This window comes from Heptranchias perlo, chromosome 9 (assembly GCF_035084215.1).
Source record: "Heptranchias perlo isolate sHepPer1 chromosome 9, sHepPer1.hap1, whole genome shotgun sequence".
In the NCBI taxonomy this organism is placed as follows: Eukaryota; Metazoa; Chordata; class Chondrichthyes; order Hexanchiformes; family Hexanchidae; genus Heptranchias; species Heptranchias perlo.
The window spans coordinates 61,863,124-61,880,740 of record NC_090333.1 but is presented as its reverse complement, the minus strand read 5'-3'; positions in this window follow the sequence as shown (position 1 = coordinate 61,880,740).

Genomic DNA, 17,617 nt, shown 5'->3' with positions numbered 1-17,617 from the left:
GTCAGTTCGAATGGTTTAAAATAGCTAATGGCAACAATTCTATCCAGAACAGCAATGGGTAGCAAGTTTTCTTTGATTGTTTTAACAGTATATACTTTGGTTGGCAGTGGGGGGGGGGAAGGAGGGGGAATGTTTGTACAGTGCAGATTCCCTGAAGACATTATCGTTCAAACACTCCCAACACTGTGCTTTTGGAAAATCTGCAGTTGACTCCCTGTGCTCACTGTTTAGGGGTGGATCAAGAATTCTGGCAATTGGGTGGCAAAAACCCACTTCAAAGAGACGTGTAAACCATCCTCATTTAAAATGTCTTAATGTCTGTTGGGTTTGTTATGAGGTGGTAGGGAGGTGGGCACCGCCTCTCTGGCTGCCTCCCTGTCCTCCTTGAATAGTGAGATGGCAGCTTGCTTTTTTGACTTGCAAGCCAGAAACGGTTTGCCACAACAAACCACCTTGATGTCCATGCTGCTCCTTAGCAAAAGTGAGCATGTTTCGAGGTTCTCTGTATAAAGATTGCACTGTTTATCATCTTCAGATCAATAGAGCTTGAACTGATTAGGGCAGATTTGCAATCCTCCCCCGCTTGGCTCCTATCAATTGGGCAATTGTTCATCATTGCGAGCCAGGAAATCTGGACAGCAAAATCGTTTTCAAAATCTTCTGGTGCCGAGCTTCCAAAGGTATATTTTGTTTTTCATTTTGAATTATGAGTTATCAATTTTAATGGTGAATAACAAGTACATTTTCATTGTGTGCAGGCCTTTCTGTAACCTGTCAGGAAGAATTGACCAGTGCATATAAAATGTGGCTACCTCACGCAAGGCGGTTCCTTTAACTTGTTCAATGACTGAAGACGCTGTTTGGCATCATTCCCACCCTAATTTCTGATTCCAGGAAGATGCCAGATGGTGTCATTACTGCATTTGTGCAGAATGGATCTGGGATGTGGTAAGTGACATCTAAATGATAGTGTGCACTGAACGAGTTAATGGATTTAACTTCCTGTGACGAGCAATATAGACTTAGCAATTTCATTATCCCAAGGCTGTAGTTCGGAAAAACTCTTTCATTGTTCAGGTGGAATCTCCGCTGCACTCCACAAAGCAGCTCAGACTTTATACAAGAATAAAATTGCCAGTCCGCCCGGTTTTATACTTAGGGCTGACCATACATTATTTTATATCTCCTGAACAGTTTGCAATGATGTTGTACGACAGCTGCTTTAAGTGTTCCACCCTTATACTGGCTTATTGTGGTGACGCTGAAGTTTCCAGTACAGCACCAAGTTCTGGTGGCTGTGAAATTGTTTCTGAATGGTCCTTTTGTGTTTTAATTGCTGATGATCGTTTTTACGACCCAGCTAAAATCCCTACTAGATTGCATCTGTTTTATGCGAGTCCCATTCATAAGAGTAGCACACTGGTGCAAAATTTTAATAATTGAACTCTCAACAATACAAATAAGGCAAGTCGGGCACACACAGATAAACATTCATCAAGGGCACATTTTGTCCGGTGCCAAATCCAACTTTCACCATTTCTTGCTGCTTTAAATATTCAAATTCCTCACAACTTGCAGCACACATTTTTTCCATCTCTGTATCTACGATTTTTCTGTAATGGCAGAATACGCAGCTGAGTACTTCAGGAAAGGAAGCATTATCGAAGAGTCCTCTAAATAAAATGAAAAGTACCTTTGTTTCCAAATGTCTGCCGGGGGGGCGGGGGGGAATGGAGGGATTTGGGGGGGATCACCATTTTTATTTATAAACCTTTTCGAATATTTTGGTCAGAAAACAATGCGCATGGAAAAAGCTGAAGTGAATGTGACTCGAACGATGCCTTTGTTAATCAAAGATTTCATTTGCTATTGGAAACTAAACCCACCAGTAAAGTTCGTGAGCAGAACAAAGCAACCCCTGGAAGATGACGTCCCTGCTCTTAATCTGTCACACATGTTTAAAGAACACTTAAGATGCAGGGCCGAGCAACAAAGTACATTGCAATCTATTTTATTCCCATTGATCTAAGGGATACTGTTGGGCTGAGTTGTAGCAAAGACCGGAAAGTATTGTACAGTGTATCAGCACTGCGGAAGTCTGGCCCATTTGATCAGCTGAGTGCTCCGAGATTGGTTCCTTATGGATCGTTGGGACTTTTGAATTGCATCCTGATGGATGTATGTGGACAGCAAGGGGTTGCTTAATTGATTTTTTTCCCTCTCCCCTCCCATCAGAGCATTGAGGGGCCCGGGCACGTTTTACTTACGGTGCATTGGAAGAAAATCCAAAAAAGGCCTGACGTGACATGGTTTGTACGTCATATTGGGATCTGAACTTCTTTTATATGTCTAGTGGGGCGACTGGCTGATTTATAACTGGGATTTAATGCACAATATCCTGTGGCAGGAAATAGAAGACTGGCTTCATCGGGGCACAGGCTGAGCAGGGAGGCTGGATCAGAACAGTTTTAAAAAAAAAACAGGTCTCCAGGAATGAGCTGCATCTACCCAGAGAATGAACCCTCTGTATATACAGAGAGAAAAAAACCCCACCAGACAGTCTGAGGATTTGGGAGGTTGTTGGGAAAGGTTCAGGTTTACATGAATGTCCAAATTTACTGAGTTTAAACATAGATTTTATGTGGGCTAAGTCTCTGATTATGTAGGAAACCACCCGGAAAATAAAAAGGCAGAAAGCCCTCAATTAACTATGTTTCTCTTGTAAAACTGTAGCATGCGAACAAAGTACAGACAAAAATAGTTTCAGAAAGGAATGTCACAGGATGAATTGTTAGGGGTGTGTGCGTGTATGTGTGTGTGTGTACATTGAGCTTTTGTAAGTCTGGCTGCTACATAATAATTTGTGAAGATAACTACTAGTTGCCCCTTGCAGTGATTGGCCCAATTCCCATGAGGAGTGTATAATGATCCCTGTGATCTCTGGTTGGATTCACAAATTGAATGGTACACTCCTCTCAAATACCGGAGATTAGCAGATTTCGCTGGTCTGTCTCCTTGCTAAAATGAATAAATTAATGCCATTAAAATGGCTGGGTTGGGACATAAATGTGGATTATTTTACAACACAACCAATCTGTACACACCTTAACTAAATAGATACAAGAGGGGAATAAATGCTAATCACAGACCCCATCATAATCAAATTATGTTCTGGTCGCCTATATAAGTCCATCGTTGGCTCACGCTGATCATGTACGTAATGAGTTTTTTTTGGTTCCAAGTTATATCACAATTGCACGATTTACAGTGAGAAGTTTATGTTACAGCAAGTCTGCAAAATTTTTAATACTAGTAGATCTCTTGTGACACTTTTCGCTCTTGAGTCAAAGGTTACACTTTTGCAAGGAGAGGTGGCAGCATGGAAATGGTGCGAGGAAAGACATCTCCAGTGAAATAATTTGGAAAATGTTTGTAAGAGATCTCTTCAGAGACAGTGAAGTAGTTAGTTCCTGGAAAATAAATGAATGGTATTTTCTTTACCCACTCCAGGTATGTAAAGAAATAATTAAACACCAAAGTTACATAAATAAATCACTGCATATGGGAAACAGCTCTTTACTGTCCAGCTGTTTAGGTGTAGCATTTCATAGTGAGGACCAAGAAATATATGAACTGTTATCTCTGATTTGCATCTTTCCTTCTATACAAAATGGCCTAGAAATTCGATGGTGCTGTGCCTGTGTACTGGGCGCTAAACGGGCACCTAAACCACCAATACTAGTATCAGTAATGGTGGCCATGAAACGACCGGATTGTCGTAAAAACCCATCTGGTTCACTAATGTCCTTAAGGGAAGGAAACCTGCCGTCCTTACCCGGTCTGGCCGAGCAAGCCACTCAGTTGTAAAATCTCGATAAAAGACGTCATAATAAGAATAAAACCGGATGGACCACCCGGCATCGGATCACTAGGCACCGGACACGACAAAGGCAAACTAAGCCCAGTCGACCCTGCAAAGTCCTCCTCACTAACATCTGGGGACTTGTGCCAAAATTGGGAGAGCTGTCCCACAGACTGGTCAAGCAACAGCCTGACACAGCCATACTCACAGACTCATACCTTTCAGCCAACGTCCGAGACTCTTCCATCACCATCCATGGGTATGTCCTGTCCCACCGACAGGACAGACCGACCAGAGGTGACGGTACAGTGATATACAGTCAGGAGGGAGTGGCCCTGGGAGTCCTCAACATTGACTCTGGACCCCATGAAATCTCATGGCGTCAGGTCAAACATGGGCAAGGTAACCTCCTGCTGATGACCACCTACTGTCCTCTCTCAGCTGATGAATCAGTCCTCCTCCATGTTGAGCACAACTTGGAGGAAGCACTGAGGGTAGCAAGGGCACAGAATGTACTCTGGGTGGGGGACCTCAATGTCCATCACCAAGAGTGGCTCGGTAGCACCACTACTGACCGAGCTGGCTGAGTCCTGAAGGACATAGCTGCCAGACCCGGCCTGCGGCAGGTGGTGAGCGAACCAACACGAGGGAAAAACTTACTTGACCTCGTCCTCACCAATCTACCTGTCGCAAATGCATCTCTCCATGACAGTATTGGTAGGAGTGACCACCGCACAGTCCTTGTGGAGACGAAGTCCCGTCTTCACACTGAGGACACCATCCAATGTGTTGTGTGGCACTACCACCGTGCTAAATGGGATAGATTCAGAACAGAACTAGCAGCTCAAAACTGGGCAACCATGAGGCACTGTGGGCCATCAGCAGCAGCTGAATTGTATTCCAGCACAATCTGTAACCTCATGGCACGGCATATTCCTCACTCTACCATTACTAACAAGCCAGGGGATCAACCCTGGTTCAATGAGGAGTGCAGAAGAGCATGCCAGGAGCAGCACCAGGCGTACCTAAAAATGAGGTACCAACCTGGTGAAGCTACAACTCAGGATTACATGAATGCTAAACAGCAGAAGCAACATGCTACAGACAGAGCTAAGCGATTCCACAACCAACGGATCAGATCAAAGCTCTGCAGTCCTGCCACATCCAGTCGTGAATGGTGGAGGACAATTAAACAACTAACGGGAGGAGGAGGCTCTGCAAACATCCCCATCCTCAATGATGGCGGAGTCCAGCACGTGAGTGCAAAAGACAAGGCTGAAGCGTTTACAACCATCTTCAGCCAGAAGTGCCGAGTGGATGATCCATCTCAGCCTCCTCCCAATATCCCCACCATCACAGAAGCCAGTCTTCAGCCAATTCGATTCATTCCACGTGATATCAAGAAACGGCTGAGTGCACTGGATACAGCAAAGGCTATGGACCCCGACAACATCCCGGCTGTAGTGCTGAAGTCTTGTGCTCCAGAACGAGCTGCGCCTCTAGCCAAGCTGTTCCATTACAGCTACAACATCTACCCGACAATGTGGAAAATTGCCCACGTATGTCCTGTCCACAAAAAGCAGGACAAATGCAATCCGGCCAATTACCGCTCCATCAGTCTACTCTCAATCAGCAGCAAAGTGATGGAAGGTGTCGTCGAAAGTGCAATCAAGCGGCATTTACTCACCAATAACCTGCTCACCGACGCTCAATTTGAGTTCCGCCAGGACCACTTGGCTCCAGACCTCATTACAGCCTTAGTCCAAACTTGGATAAAAGAGCTGAATTCCAGAGGTGAGGTGAGAGTGACTGCCTTTGATATCAAAGTAGCATTTGACCAAGTGTGGCACCAAGGAGCCCTAGTAAAATTGAAGTCAATGGGAATCAGGGGGAAAACTCTCCAGTGGCTGGAGTCATACCTCGCACAAAGGAAGATGATAGTGGTTGTTGGAGGCCAATCATCTCAGCCCCAGGCATGTTCCTCAGGGCAGTGTCCTCGGCCCAACCATCTTCAGCTGCTTCATCAATGACCTTCCCTCCATCATAAGGTCAGAAATGGGGATGTTCGCTGACGATTGCACAGTGTTCAGTTCCATTCGCAACCCCTCAAATAATGAAGCAGTCCGAGCCCGCATACAGCAAGACCTTGACAACATCCAGGTTTGGGCTCATAAGTGGCAAGTAACATTCGCGCCAGACAAGTGCCAGGCAATGACCATCTCCAACAAGAGGGAGTCTAACCACCTCCCCTTGACATTCAACGGCATTACTATCGCCGAATGCCCCACCATTAATATCCTGGGGGTCACCATTGACCAGAAACTTAACTGAACCAGCAATATAAATACTGTGGCTACAAGAGCAGGTCAGAGCCTGGGTATTCTGCGGCAAGTGACTCACCTCCTGACTCCCCAAAGCATTTCCACCATCTACAAGGCACAAGTCAGGAGTGTGATGGAATACTCTCCACTTGCCTGGATGAATGCAGCTCCAACAACACTCAAGAAGCTCGACACCATCCTGGACAAAGCAGCCCGCTTGATTGGCACCCCATCCACCACCCTAAACATTCACTCCCTCCACCATCGGCGCACCGTGGCTGCAGTGTGCACCATCCACAGGATGCACTGCAGCAACTCGCCAAGGCTTCTTCGTCAGCACCTCCCAAACCCGCAACCTCTACCACCTAGAAGGACAAGAGCAGCAGGTACTTGGGAACAACACCACCTGCACATTCCCCTCCAAGTCGCACACCATCCTGACTTGGAAATATATCGCCGTTCCTTCATCGCCGGTGGGTCAAAATCCTGGAACTCCCTTCCTAACAGCACTGTAGGAGAACCTTCACCACACGGACTGCAGTGGTTCAAGAAGGTGGCTCACCACCACCTTCTCGAGGGCAATTAGGGATGGGCAATAAATGCCAGCCTCGCCAGCGACGCCCACATCCCATGAACGAATAAAAAAAAAGTATGGTGGGCAGTAAATGCATGGTCATTAAGAGCCGGAAGTGCACCGCCCGCCACATTGGTGTAGGAAGACAACAGGCATCCAGGGCTCCCGCCTGAAACAGACCTCGGGCCCTTTACATATACGCATAAGAGGCCTAATGTCTGTTTAAGGCTCCCTCTGCAAATTGGTTTGCCCTGAGGCAGCCAGCGCTGGCGCCAGCTGCATTCAGGAAAACCAGGCCTACATGCGGCCTAACTCTCTCAGGACCGCTTGTGCACAAGTAAGTTTAATCACTTTCTTCTCATTTTTAAAAAATATCTTGGGGTCGATTTTTCGACTTCTGCCAAATAAAGCCATGCTCTCTGCCTGAAGCTGGCGTCGGGAGGCCCAAACCATTTTTAAATTCAAGCCTCATTTATCAGGATCACTGATTTATGGTGACTAAATATGTCAAATTGTATCTTATCACATGGGATTTTAACAATGTTTTGCTGATCAAACGTTGCAATATATCCAGTTTTCTATAAACAAAAAACAACATAAATTGCTGGCCATGACGATTATATGTTCCTTTCTCTGTGTACTGAAATTCTATCTCTTACCATTTTTAAACCCTAGGCTACATAACAAGATGATAGGCTAGATGTACCAGGCTGTGATTAGAATCCCACTGTACAGCAGTACCGGGGTGGGGGAAAGTTGATGGATTTAGCAGGGTCCTCGGCCAAACCCCAGGATAAAGCTCCCCTGCTCGCAATGGGGAGCTTGCCCTCAGGGTCTGACAGATTTGCAGTTGAAGTCCTCAGGTCGGGAGGCCCTGGGGAGGGATCCTAGAGTTTTGGCAGAAATGGGGGTGGATTGTGGGATTAAATGAGGAATTCCAGGGATCTGGCAGCATGGGGCGTTAGAGAGGGCACAGTGTCTGGCGGGATTGAGTGGAGCATTAGGGCAAGGAAAGACAAAAGGGGGTAAATATAGAAGAATCCACACTCTGTGCCTCTCTCTTTATCTCTGGGACAGTAATTAAACACATCATTGCTTTAATGAACAAATTGCATAAGTTAAAAATACCCTCATATATACATGGTTTCAAAAATTACTTCACATGGAGCTTTTAAAAGATCGTGCTTTATTCTGTTCCTACGTTTTGATGGAAAAATGTTTCATTTTAATCTCAAATCCCCAAAAATGCTTTGTTCTGTCAATAATTTTTGCATCACTTGATGCATCAGCTGGGCTTGGGACTTCCAATGGACACTGAATGACCAGTCTTGCTGTGTCGGTCATAAAAAATCCTGAAATTTACCCCAGGAAGGACTATTTACCTCTAATAAAAGTCCCAAAGTACATAGTTTATATTGTTTTCAGGTTTTTAAAGTCAAAACGAATTCAACGACCTCGCACGCTTATGGGTTTTTTCTACTTATCACCCAGGGGTGGGCCTTACAAACAAAGGCTCTGAGAATATTCTTTCAACTCGGAAGAAAAAGATCCTTAACTGCCATTAAGAGCCAAAATGAAGGGGCCAAAATTGCCATGATTGGCATGGATATCAATCAATCAGGAGGGACGAAGGCATTGACAGAATTGGCAAAGTCCAACCCAAGAATTAAAATTCATGTTCCACCTAGGTTTCAAGTAATTTGCAAAAACAAACTGAAATAATGAGACAATGCACATTCAACTTTTCCACTGAGAAAAGTAAATACATTGCCTATAAATTGATCCTTATTTGGGATTTCGAAACAAAAGAAAGTATCGGCATTGTTGGCCTCTGGTTGTCTCTAAGTCAAGCTGCGTCTCTGAAGTAAAATCAAGCAGTTCATAATAGATTAAGTAATTGATAGTAGTTTCAAAAATTAAAATTTACCTGGTGGGGGTGGGGGAACGTAAATATTTGTTCTCCATGCTACACACCACCAACCCACTGATTGAGTGGACAAGCAACTTGATCTATTGACCCACTGGGCCATATCTCTTATGCCTGGGCAGACACCCTGCTCCTCTGTGCCACATATCACATCTGCACTGAAATGTTTGGCAGGTACTTTCCTCCTTTATGCCACAAATGTCTCTGCCTAGGAATGTGGCCAAGTGACCCCATCTCAAGATGACCATCTGAGAGGTCAGGAGCCTGTTGTGGTGCAATACAAAATGCTATTTTGTTGCTGTAAGATAGAATCATAGAATCATAGAAGTTTACAACATGGAAACAGGCCCTTCGGCCCAACATGTCCATGTCGCCCAGTTTATACCACTAAGCTAGTCCCAATTGCCTGCACTTGGCCCATATCCCTCTACCCATCTTACCCATGTAACTGTCCAAATGCTTTTTAAAAGACAAAATTGTACCCGCCTCTACTACTGCCTCTGGCAGCTCGTTCCAGACACTCACCACCCTTTGAGTGAAAAAATTGCCCCTCTGGACCCTTTCGTATCTCTCCCCTCTCACCTTAAATCTATGTCCCCTCGTTATAGACTCCCCTACCTTTGGGAAAAGATTTTGACTATCGACCTTATCTATGCCCCTCATTATTTTATAGACTTGTATAAGATCACCCCTCAACCTCCTACTCTCCAGGGAAAAAAGTCCCAGTCTATCTAACCTCTCCCTATAAGTCAAACCATCAAGTCCCGGCAGCATCCTAGTAAATCTTTTCTGCACTCTTTCTAGTTTAATAATATTCTTTCTATAATAGGGTGACCAGAACTGTACACAGTATTCCAAGTGTGGCCGTACTAATGTCTTGTACAACTTCAATAAGACATCCCAACTCCTGTATTCAATGTTCTGACCAATGAAACCAAGCATGCTGAATGCCTTCTTCACCACCCTATCCACCTGTGACTCCACTTTCAAGGAGCTATGAACCTGTACTCCTAGATCTCTTTGTTCTATAACTCTCCCCAACGCCCTACCATTAACAGAGTAGGTCCTGGCCCGATTTGATCTACCAAAATGCATCACCTCACATTTATCTAAATTAAACTCCATCTGCCATTCATCGGCCCACTGGCCCACTTTATTAACATCCCGTTGCAATCCTAGATAACCTTCTTCACTGTCCACGATGCCACCAATCTTGGTGTCATCTGCAAACTTACTAACCATGCCTCCTAAATTCTCATCCAAATCATTAATATAAATAACAAATAACAGCGGACCCAGCACCGATCCCTGAGGCACACCGCTGGTCACAGGCCTCCAATTTGAAATGATGTGGAGATGCCGGTGATGGACTGGGGTTGACTATTGTAAACAATTTTACAACACCAAGTTATAGTCCAGCAATTTTATTTTAAATTCACAAGCTTTCGGAGGCTTCCCCCTTCGTCAGGTGAACGTTCACTGACGAAGGGGGAAGCCTCCGAAAGCTTGTGAATTTAAAATAAAATTGCTGGACTATAACTTGGTGTTGTAAAATTGTTTCCAATTTGAAAAACAACCCTCTACACCCACCCTCTGTCTTCTGTCGTCAAGCCAATGTTGTATCCAATTGGCTACCTCACCTTGGATCCCGTGAGATTTAACCTTATGTAACAACCTACCATGCGGTACCTTGTCAAAGGCTTTGCTAAAGTCCATGTAGACCACGTCTACTGCACAGCCCTCATCTATCTTCTTGGTTACCCCTTCAAAAAACTCAATCAAATTCGTGAGACATGATTTTCCTCTCACAAAACCATGCTGACTGTTCCTAATCAGTCCCTGCCTCTCCAAATGCCCGTAGATCCTGTCTCTCAGAATACCCTCGAACAATTTACCCACTACAGATGTCAGGCTCACCGGTCTGTAGTTCCCAGGCTTTTCCCTGCCGCCCTTCTTAAACAAAGGCACAACATTTGCTACCCTCCAATCTTCAGGCACCTCACCTGTAGCGGTGGATGATTCAAATATCTCTGTTTGGGGAACCGCAATTTCCTCCCTAACCTCCCATAACGTCCTGGGATACATTTCATCAGGTCCCGGAGATTTATCTACCTTGATGCGCGTTAAGACTTCCAGCACCTCCCTCTCTGTAATAAGTACACTCCTCAAGACATCACTAGTTATTTCCCCAAGTTCCCTAACATCCATGCCTTTCTCTACCGTAAATACCGATGCAAAATATTCATTTAGGATCTCACCCATCTCTTGTGGTTCCACACATAGATGACCTTGTTGATCCTTCAGAGGCCCTACTCTCTCCCTAGTTACCCTTTTGCCCTTTATGTATTTGTAGAAGCTCGTTGGATTCACCTTTGCCTTATCTGCCAAAGCAATCTCATGTCCCCTTTTTGCCCTCCTGATTTCTCTCTTAACTCTACTCCGGCAATCTCTATACTCTTCAAGGGATCCACTTGATCCCAGCTGCCTATGCATGTCATATGCCTCCTTCTTCTTTCTGACTAGGGCCTCAATCTCCCGAGTCATCCAAGGTTCCCTACTTCTACCAGCCTTGCCCTTTACTTTATAAGGAATGTGCTTACCCTGAACCCTGGTTAACACATTTTTGAAGGACTCCCACTTACCAGACGTCCCTTTGCCTGCCAACAGACTCTCCCAATCAACTTCTGAAAGTTCCAGTCTAATACCATCAAAATTGGCCTTTCCCCAATTTAGAATTTTAACTTTTGGGCCAGACCTATCATTCTCCATAGCTATCTTAAAACTAATGGAATTATGATCACTGGTCCCAAAGTGATCCCTCACTAACACTCTGTCACCTGCCCTTCCTTATTTCCCAAGAGGAGGTCAAGTTTTGCCCCCTCTCTAGTCGGGCCATCCACATACTGAATGAGAAATTCCTCCTGAATACACTCAACAAATTTCTCTCCATCCAAGCCCCTAATGCTATGGCTGTCCCAGTCAATGTTGGGAAAGTTAAAGTCCCCTACTATTACCACCCTATTTTTCTTGCAGCTGTCTGTAATCTCCTTACATATTTGCTCCTCAATTTCCCGTTGACTATTTGGGGGTCTGTAGTACAATCCTATCAACGTGATCTCTCCCTTCTTATTTTTCAGTTCTACCCATATCGACTCAGTGGGCAAACCTTCGGATATATCCTCTCTCACTACTGCCGTGATGTTCTCCCTAATCAAGAACGCAACTCCCCCTCCTCTCTTACCTCCTGCTCTATCTTTCCCATAGCATCTGTACCCTGGAATATTTAGCTGCCAGTCCTGCCCCTCCCTTAGCCATGTTTCAGTAATAGCTATAACATCCCAGTCCCATGTACCCATCCATGCCCTGAGTTCATCTGCCTTGCCCATCAGACTTCTTGCATTGAAATAAATGCAGTTTAATATAGACTTCCCTTGGTCTTTGCTGTGCTTTCTCAGACCATTTGTCCGATTATGTTTTGTACACTCTCCCTTACTGCCTTTTGTTTCTGTCACCACTTTACTTCCCACTGACTTCCTGCATCGATTCCCATCCCCCTGCCACTTTAGTTTAAACCCTCCCCAACAGCACTTGCAAACACTCCCCCTAGGACATTGGTTCCAGTCCTGCCCAGATGCAGACCGTCTAATTTGTACTGGTCCCACCTCCCCCAGAACCGGTTCCAATGTCCCAGGAATTTGAATCCCTCCCTCTTGCACCATCTCTCAAGCCACGTATTCATCCTAGCTATCCTGTCATTCCTACTCTGACTAGCCCGTGGCACTGGTAGCAATCCTGAGATTACTACCTTTGAGGTCCTACTTTTTAGTTTAACTCCTAACTCCCTAAATTCAGCTTGTAGGACCTCATCCCGTTTTTTGCCTATATCGTTGCCTATATATGCACCACGACAACTGGCTGTTCACCCTCCCCCTCCAGAATGTTCTGCAGCCGCTCCAAGACATCCCTGACCCTTGCACCAAGGAGGCAACATACCATCCTGGAGTCTCGGTTGCGTCTGCAGAAACGCCTGTCTATTTCCCTTACAATCGAGTCCCCTATCACTATAGTGAGAGAGTTTTCATCTGTCCAACACTTAATTTCTACAGGCGATTTATTGCTTAAACAAGGCACGTTGCCAAAAAATACATTCATGCCCAATGCTTTAAGTGTTGCCATTGTGGAGGAAAAGGAGCAAGGATGGCCTCACATCATGTGCCAGAAAAGGTGGGATGTTATATTCACTTTGTTAATGTAGCTGAGATTTGGCTAGAAATAGCGCCAGATGTTTGAGTGGTGTTCAGGTCGGAGGAGCAGGATGCACCCTTCAACATTCCCAGCTGATGGTGGATGAAGTGGTATTGAGGCAGTGATGTAAAACATCCCATTCACCATCCTGATTGTCTGCTCAGTGGTAATCACATCAATATACAACAGGTGTCCAAGGTTGCTGGGCATTCGGAAAAAGGCAGGAGTAAATTTAAAGAGCCAAATGCAGATACTTTAAAGTATTACAGAATCCTTATTTCTCCACCGATTTTGGATAATTTTCTGGGTTTTTTTTTGCTCCTTCCAGCTACTTTACAATGTCATTTGCTGTAGAAATGACTTCGCCCTCCCCCCCCCCTCTCTCCACCACCCTTTTCGGAACCCTTCATTCAGATAGGACACAAAATGGGTGACCCGTCGGGGATTGTCCTCTCCCATTATTTCCTGGAAAAGAAAAGCAGGAGGAGTAATGGAGGAAGAGCAGGTTGATGAGGCTGCATCAGAGATGTCTGGTATCTCCCCAATAGCACCTCCATACCTGAGGATACAGGCAGATGCATTTCTACCTGCATTTGCCCATGGAGGAGTAGCAGCAGCAGCCTGAAAAGGATGCGAAAGACAACCTTTCATTGGCTGCAAGACGTATTCGTGCCACGCTGACGCAGGGGACCTCTTTACCACCACATCTGAACATTTCACAAAAAGTCCCTTGTGCATCCTCCCTCTTCCCACTGCAAACATCACATCATCTACCGATACTTCCCTGTCTCACATCAACTCACCCGGTTTCTATTATGCCTTCTCATCAAAGATATTTCCAAACCCTTCCAATAACAATGTCTGCATGCACAACAATTTTAGTGCGACTATAATTTGAATCAAAACCCAGTCTGTGTGGGTGCCCCCATTGCTTCTCCCTGGTCCTAGTGTGTGAAGTGGAAACTCTTAATCCTAAGCTAGTGCTACTTGAGTGGCAGGGATACATGAGAAGGCCGGCTGCGCTCTGCTGTCTGCTAATATTGGCCTGCTGGGACAGAAGTGGTCCTCATCTCACAACAGCTAAGTCATGAGAGGGACCTGCTGCCAACTGTGCCTCTTCTGCTACTGCGGGGTAGGCTGGCCCTGCCTCTCTCTGCCACATATGCACTAATCTGAGTGAATGGGTGGGGAGCACACACGAGTACTGCTTACCCAAGAGGCAGCAGCATGATGCTATTTGGGGGCACTAGCTGCTTGTGACCATCAAATTGCAGGAGAGCAGACCTAATAATATTGGAGAAGCCGCTGAGATGTACTTGTCTCTAACCCAGTCCCAGTTGCTTGGTGGCTGGAAGAGGCAGTTCTGCCCAGTCTGGTGCCCCGGGCCTCTCTGACAGCAGTCCATGGAGGCAGCACAGACTATCCCTCGAGCCTCGGTCATGGGAGCCTCAACTGCAGATCTGCTTGGAGCTGCCGCTTGCTGCAAGATGGACTGTGGTGCTAACAGCAACCCCTCAGGGTAGATGCAGGTAGTGAACCCCTCTAATTGTACTCGCATCTGATGCATGGTTTTGTGCAGTAGAAGCATCATTCTTTTAAAAGCAGGAGCCATGAAATCTGAGCCTCCACACTCTTCATTTGAGGGCTGGTGTGTGCTAACCTCACAGTCAGCAACAGCTTCCTGCTCACGTTCCACCTCTGTTTGCCCATAGTCTGCGTTCCACCCAGTACATTTCCCCTCTGCTACACTCTCTAATTCTCACTGGGTGGATGTCACTGGACTGATGCGTGAGACGAAAAGAGTGAGCAGCGGCATGTGCTTTGAAGTGCTGACAAGAGCTGGATGCAGAGGGGCCCGGCCCACAGCTGCTTCTTCCTTAGGGACATCAAGTCTAGGAAAAGAGGAAGAGGTTTAGAGCGGGTTGCACAGCAGCAGAGTTCACATATCGCTTTCATTAAGAGCGACATGAAGGTTTTGTAATCTAGGTTTGGTGATCTAGTTTACCGACAAGAAACGCAGAGTATAACACTATGAGATGAAAGAGAAGCAAAATGCCCTGACAAGTAAAGGCATACTTGCAGGGGGAGGCCAAGGGGTGCAAAGGGCCTCACATTACCTCATGGGCCTTGATGCTGAGCTATTGAAGCACTTTAACACTGGGAGGTTGCAAGTTTCAGACATTATTATATAAGAACATAAGAAATAGGAGTCGAGTAGGCCATACGGCCCCTCGAACCTACTCCACCATTCAATCAGATCATGGCTGATCTTCGACCTCAACTCCACTTTCCCGCCCGATCCCCATATCCCATGATTCCCCTAGAGTCCAAAAATCTATCTATTTCAGCCTTGAATATACTCAATGACTCAGCATCCACAGCCCTCTGGGGTAGAGAGTTCCAATGATTCACAACCCTCTGAGTGAAGAAATTCCTCCTCATCTCAGTCTTAAATGGCCGACCCCTTATCCTGAGACTATGCCCTCTAGTTCTAGACTGTCCAGCCAGGGGAAACAACCTCTCAGCATCTACCCTGTCAAGTCCCCTCAGAGTCTTATATGTTTCAATGAGATCACCTCTCATTCTTCTAAACTCCAGAGAGTATAGGCCCATTCTACTCAACCTCTCCTCACAGGACAACCCTCCCATCCCAGGAATTAATCTAGTGAAACTCTGTTGCATCACCTCTAAAGCAAGTATATCCTTCCTTCGACAAGGAGACCAAAATTGTACACAGTACTCCAAGTGAGGCCTCACCAAAGTCCTGTAGAATTGTAATAAGACTTCCTTACTCTTGTACTCCAACCCCTTTGCAATAAAGGCCAACATGCCATTTGCTTTCCTAATTGTGTTCTGTACCCGCATGCTAACTTTTTGTGTTTCTTGTACTAGGACACCCAAGTCTCTCTGAACACCAACATTTAATGGTTTCTCACCATTTAAAAAATATTCTGTTTTTCTGTTCTTCCTACCAAAGTGAATAACCTCACATTTCCCCACATTATACTCCATCTGCCACCTTCTTGCCCACTCACTTAACCTGTCTATACCCCTTTGCATACTCCTTGTGTCTTCCTCGCAGCTTACTTTCCCACCTAGCTTTATATCATCAGCAAACTTGGATACATTACACTTGGTCCCTTTATCCAAGTCATTAATATAAATTGTAAATAGCTGAGGCCCAAGCATCGATCCTTGCGGTATTCCACTAGTTACAGCCTGCCAACCTGAAAATGACCCATTTATCCCTACTCTCTTTTCTGTTCTTTAACCAATCCTCTATCCATGCTAATATGTTACCCCCAACCCCATGAGCCCTTATCTTGTATAGCAACCCTATACGTGGTACCTTATCAAATGCCTTTTGAAAATCCAAATATACTACACCCACTGGTTCCCCTTTATCTACCCTGCTAGTTACATCCTCAAAAAGCTCTAATAAATTTGTCAAACACGATTTCCCTTTCATAAAACCGTGTTGACTCTGCCGAATCATATTATGATTTTCTAAGTGCGCTGTTACCACTTCCTTAATAATGGATTCCAGCATTTTCCCGATGACCGATGTTAGGCTAACTGGCCTGTAGTTCCTTGTTTTCTCACTACCTTCCAATCTGCTGGGACCGTTCTAAAATCTAATGAATTTTGGAAGATCATAACCAATGCATCCACTAGCTCTGCCGCCACCTCTTTTAGAACTTAGTCCATTGCATTCTCCGAAGATGTGGTTGGACCTTCCTGCCTTGCCAGACCCGGTAAGGTCATTAAACTTGTTGTGGCATTGAGTTGCTGCGTGCGGGCTCATTGAGTTGGCACTGACTGCCCTGGTCGCCACTTGCTACTGCATGCTGCGCTGCTGTCCTTGTGAGATGACGTCCCAGGGTTCCAAATAATGCCTCCCTCCTCTGCCTAAAATTCACTGAGATGCATTTCCACAGCCTCATCATCGGCAAACCTAGAGGCCCTCGTCCCTCCTGAAAATCCAACAGATGTCTTTTTTTGGAAGAGCTTTTAGTGCAGCTGTACTTTTGTCCTTTCGGAGTGCTACCCCTTTAAGCTGCTGCATACCTTGAAATCCCGCAACCCCCAAAAGGCAAACTCCCAATGATCATCGTTTCTGACGCTAGGAGCTTGCATTCACCATGTGGGTCTGGGTGACCCTAGAGACTCCGACAGGGCCAGTCAGGTGTGAATTGCACTGCACCATTTTTCCAATCAGGTTTTCAGCCTGGTCGACGGTCTAGGGCTGTCTCTCTTTAAACTCCTGCATTTTCAGTGTAAAAAGTGTCCAAAATGTTAAGCCAACAACATGACCTCTGATGCTGGTATGCACTTTTTGTAATCTCGTGTTTTTTGATATTGAACCAAACAAATAATCCAATATTTCGCAGCAGTAAGTGCTCAGAAAGACTTGTGGAAAGATGCCTTGGTTAAGGGTTTTACCTTAAAAAATGTTTTAGCCGTAGTTTGAAAGCTGTCTTATCGCCAGTATCATTGTTACCATAAACCATGGCTTCACTTAAATGCCTTTTCATTTTCGTTGACCTCTCTGCATTTTTGTGCGTGAAATATTTCTGTTTGAAGAGTGAATGCCGATGACGACATCGGGGAACAGTTTTGGAGTCACTGAACCAAATCGAGCAAAAGGAGCTGAATTATTGTACACTGTTGAAATGACATGACCACTG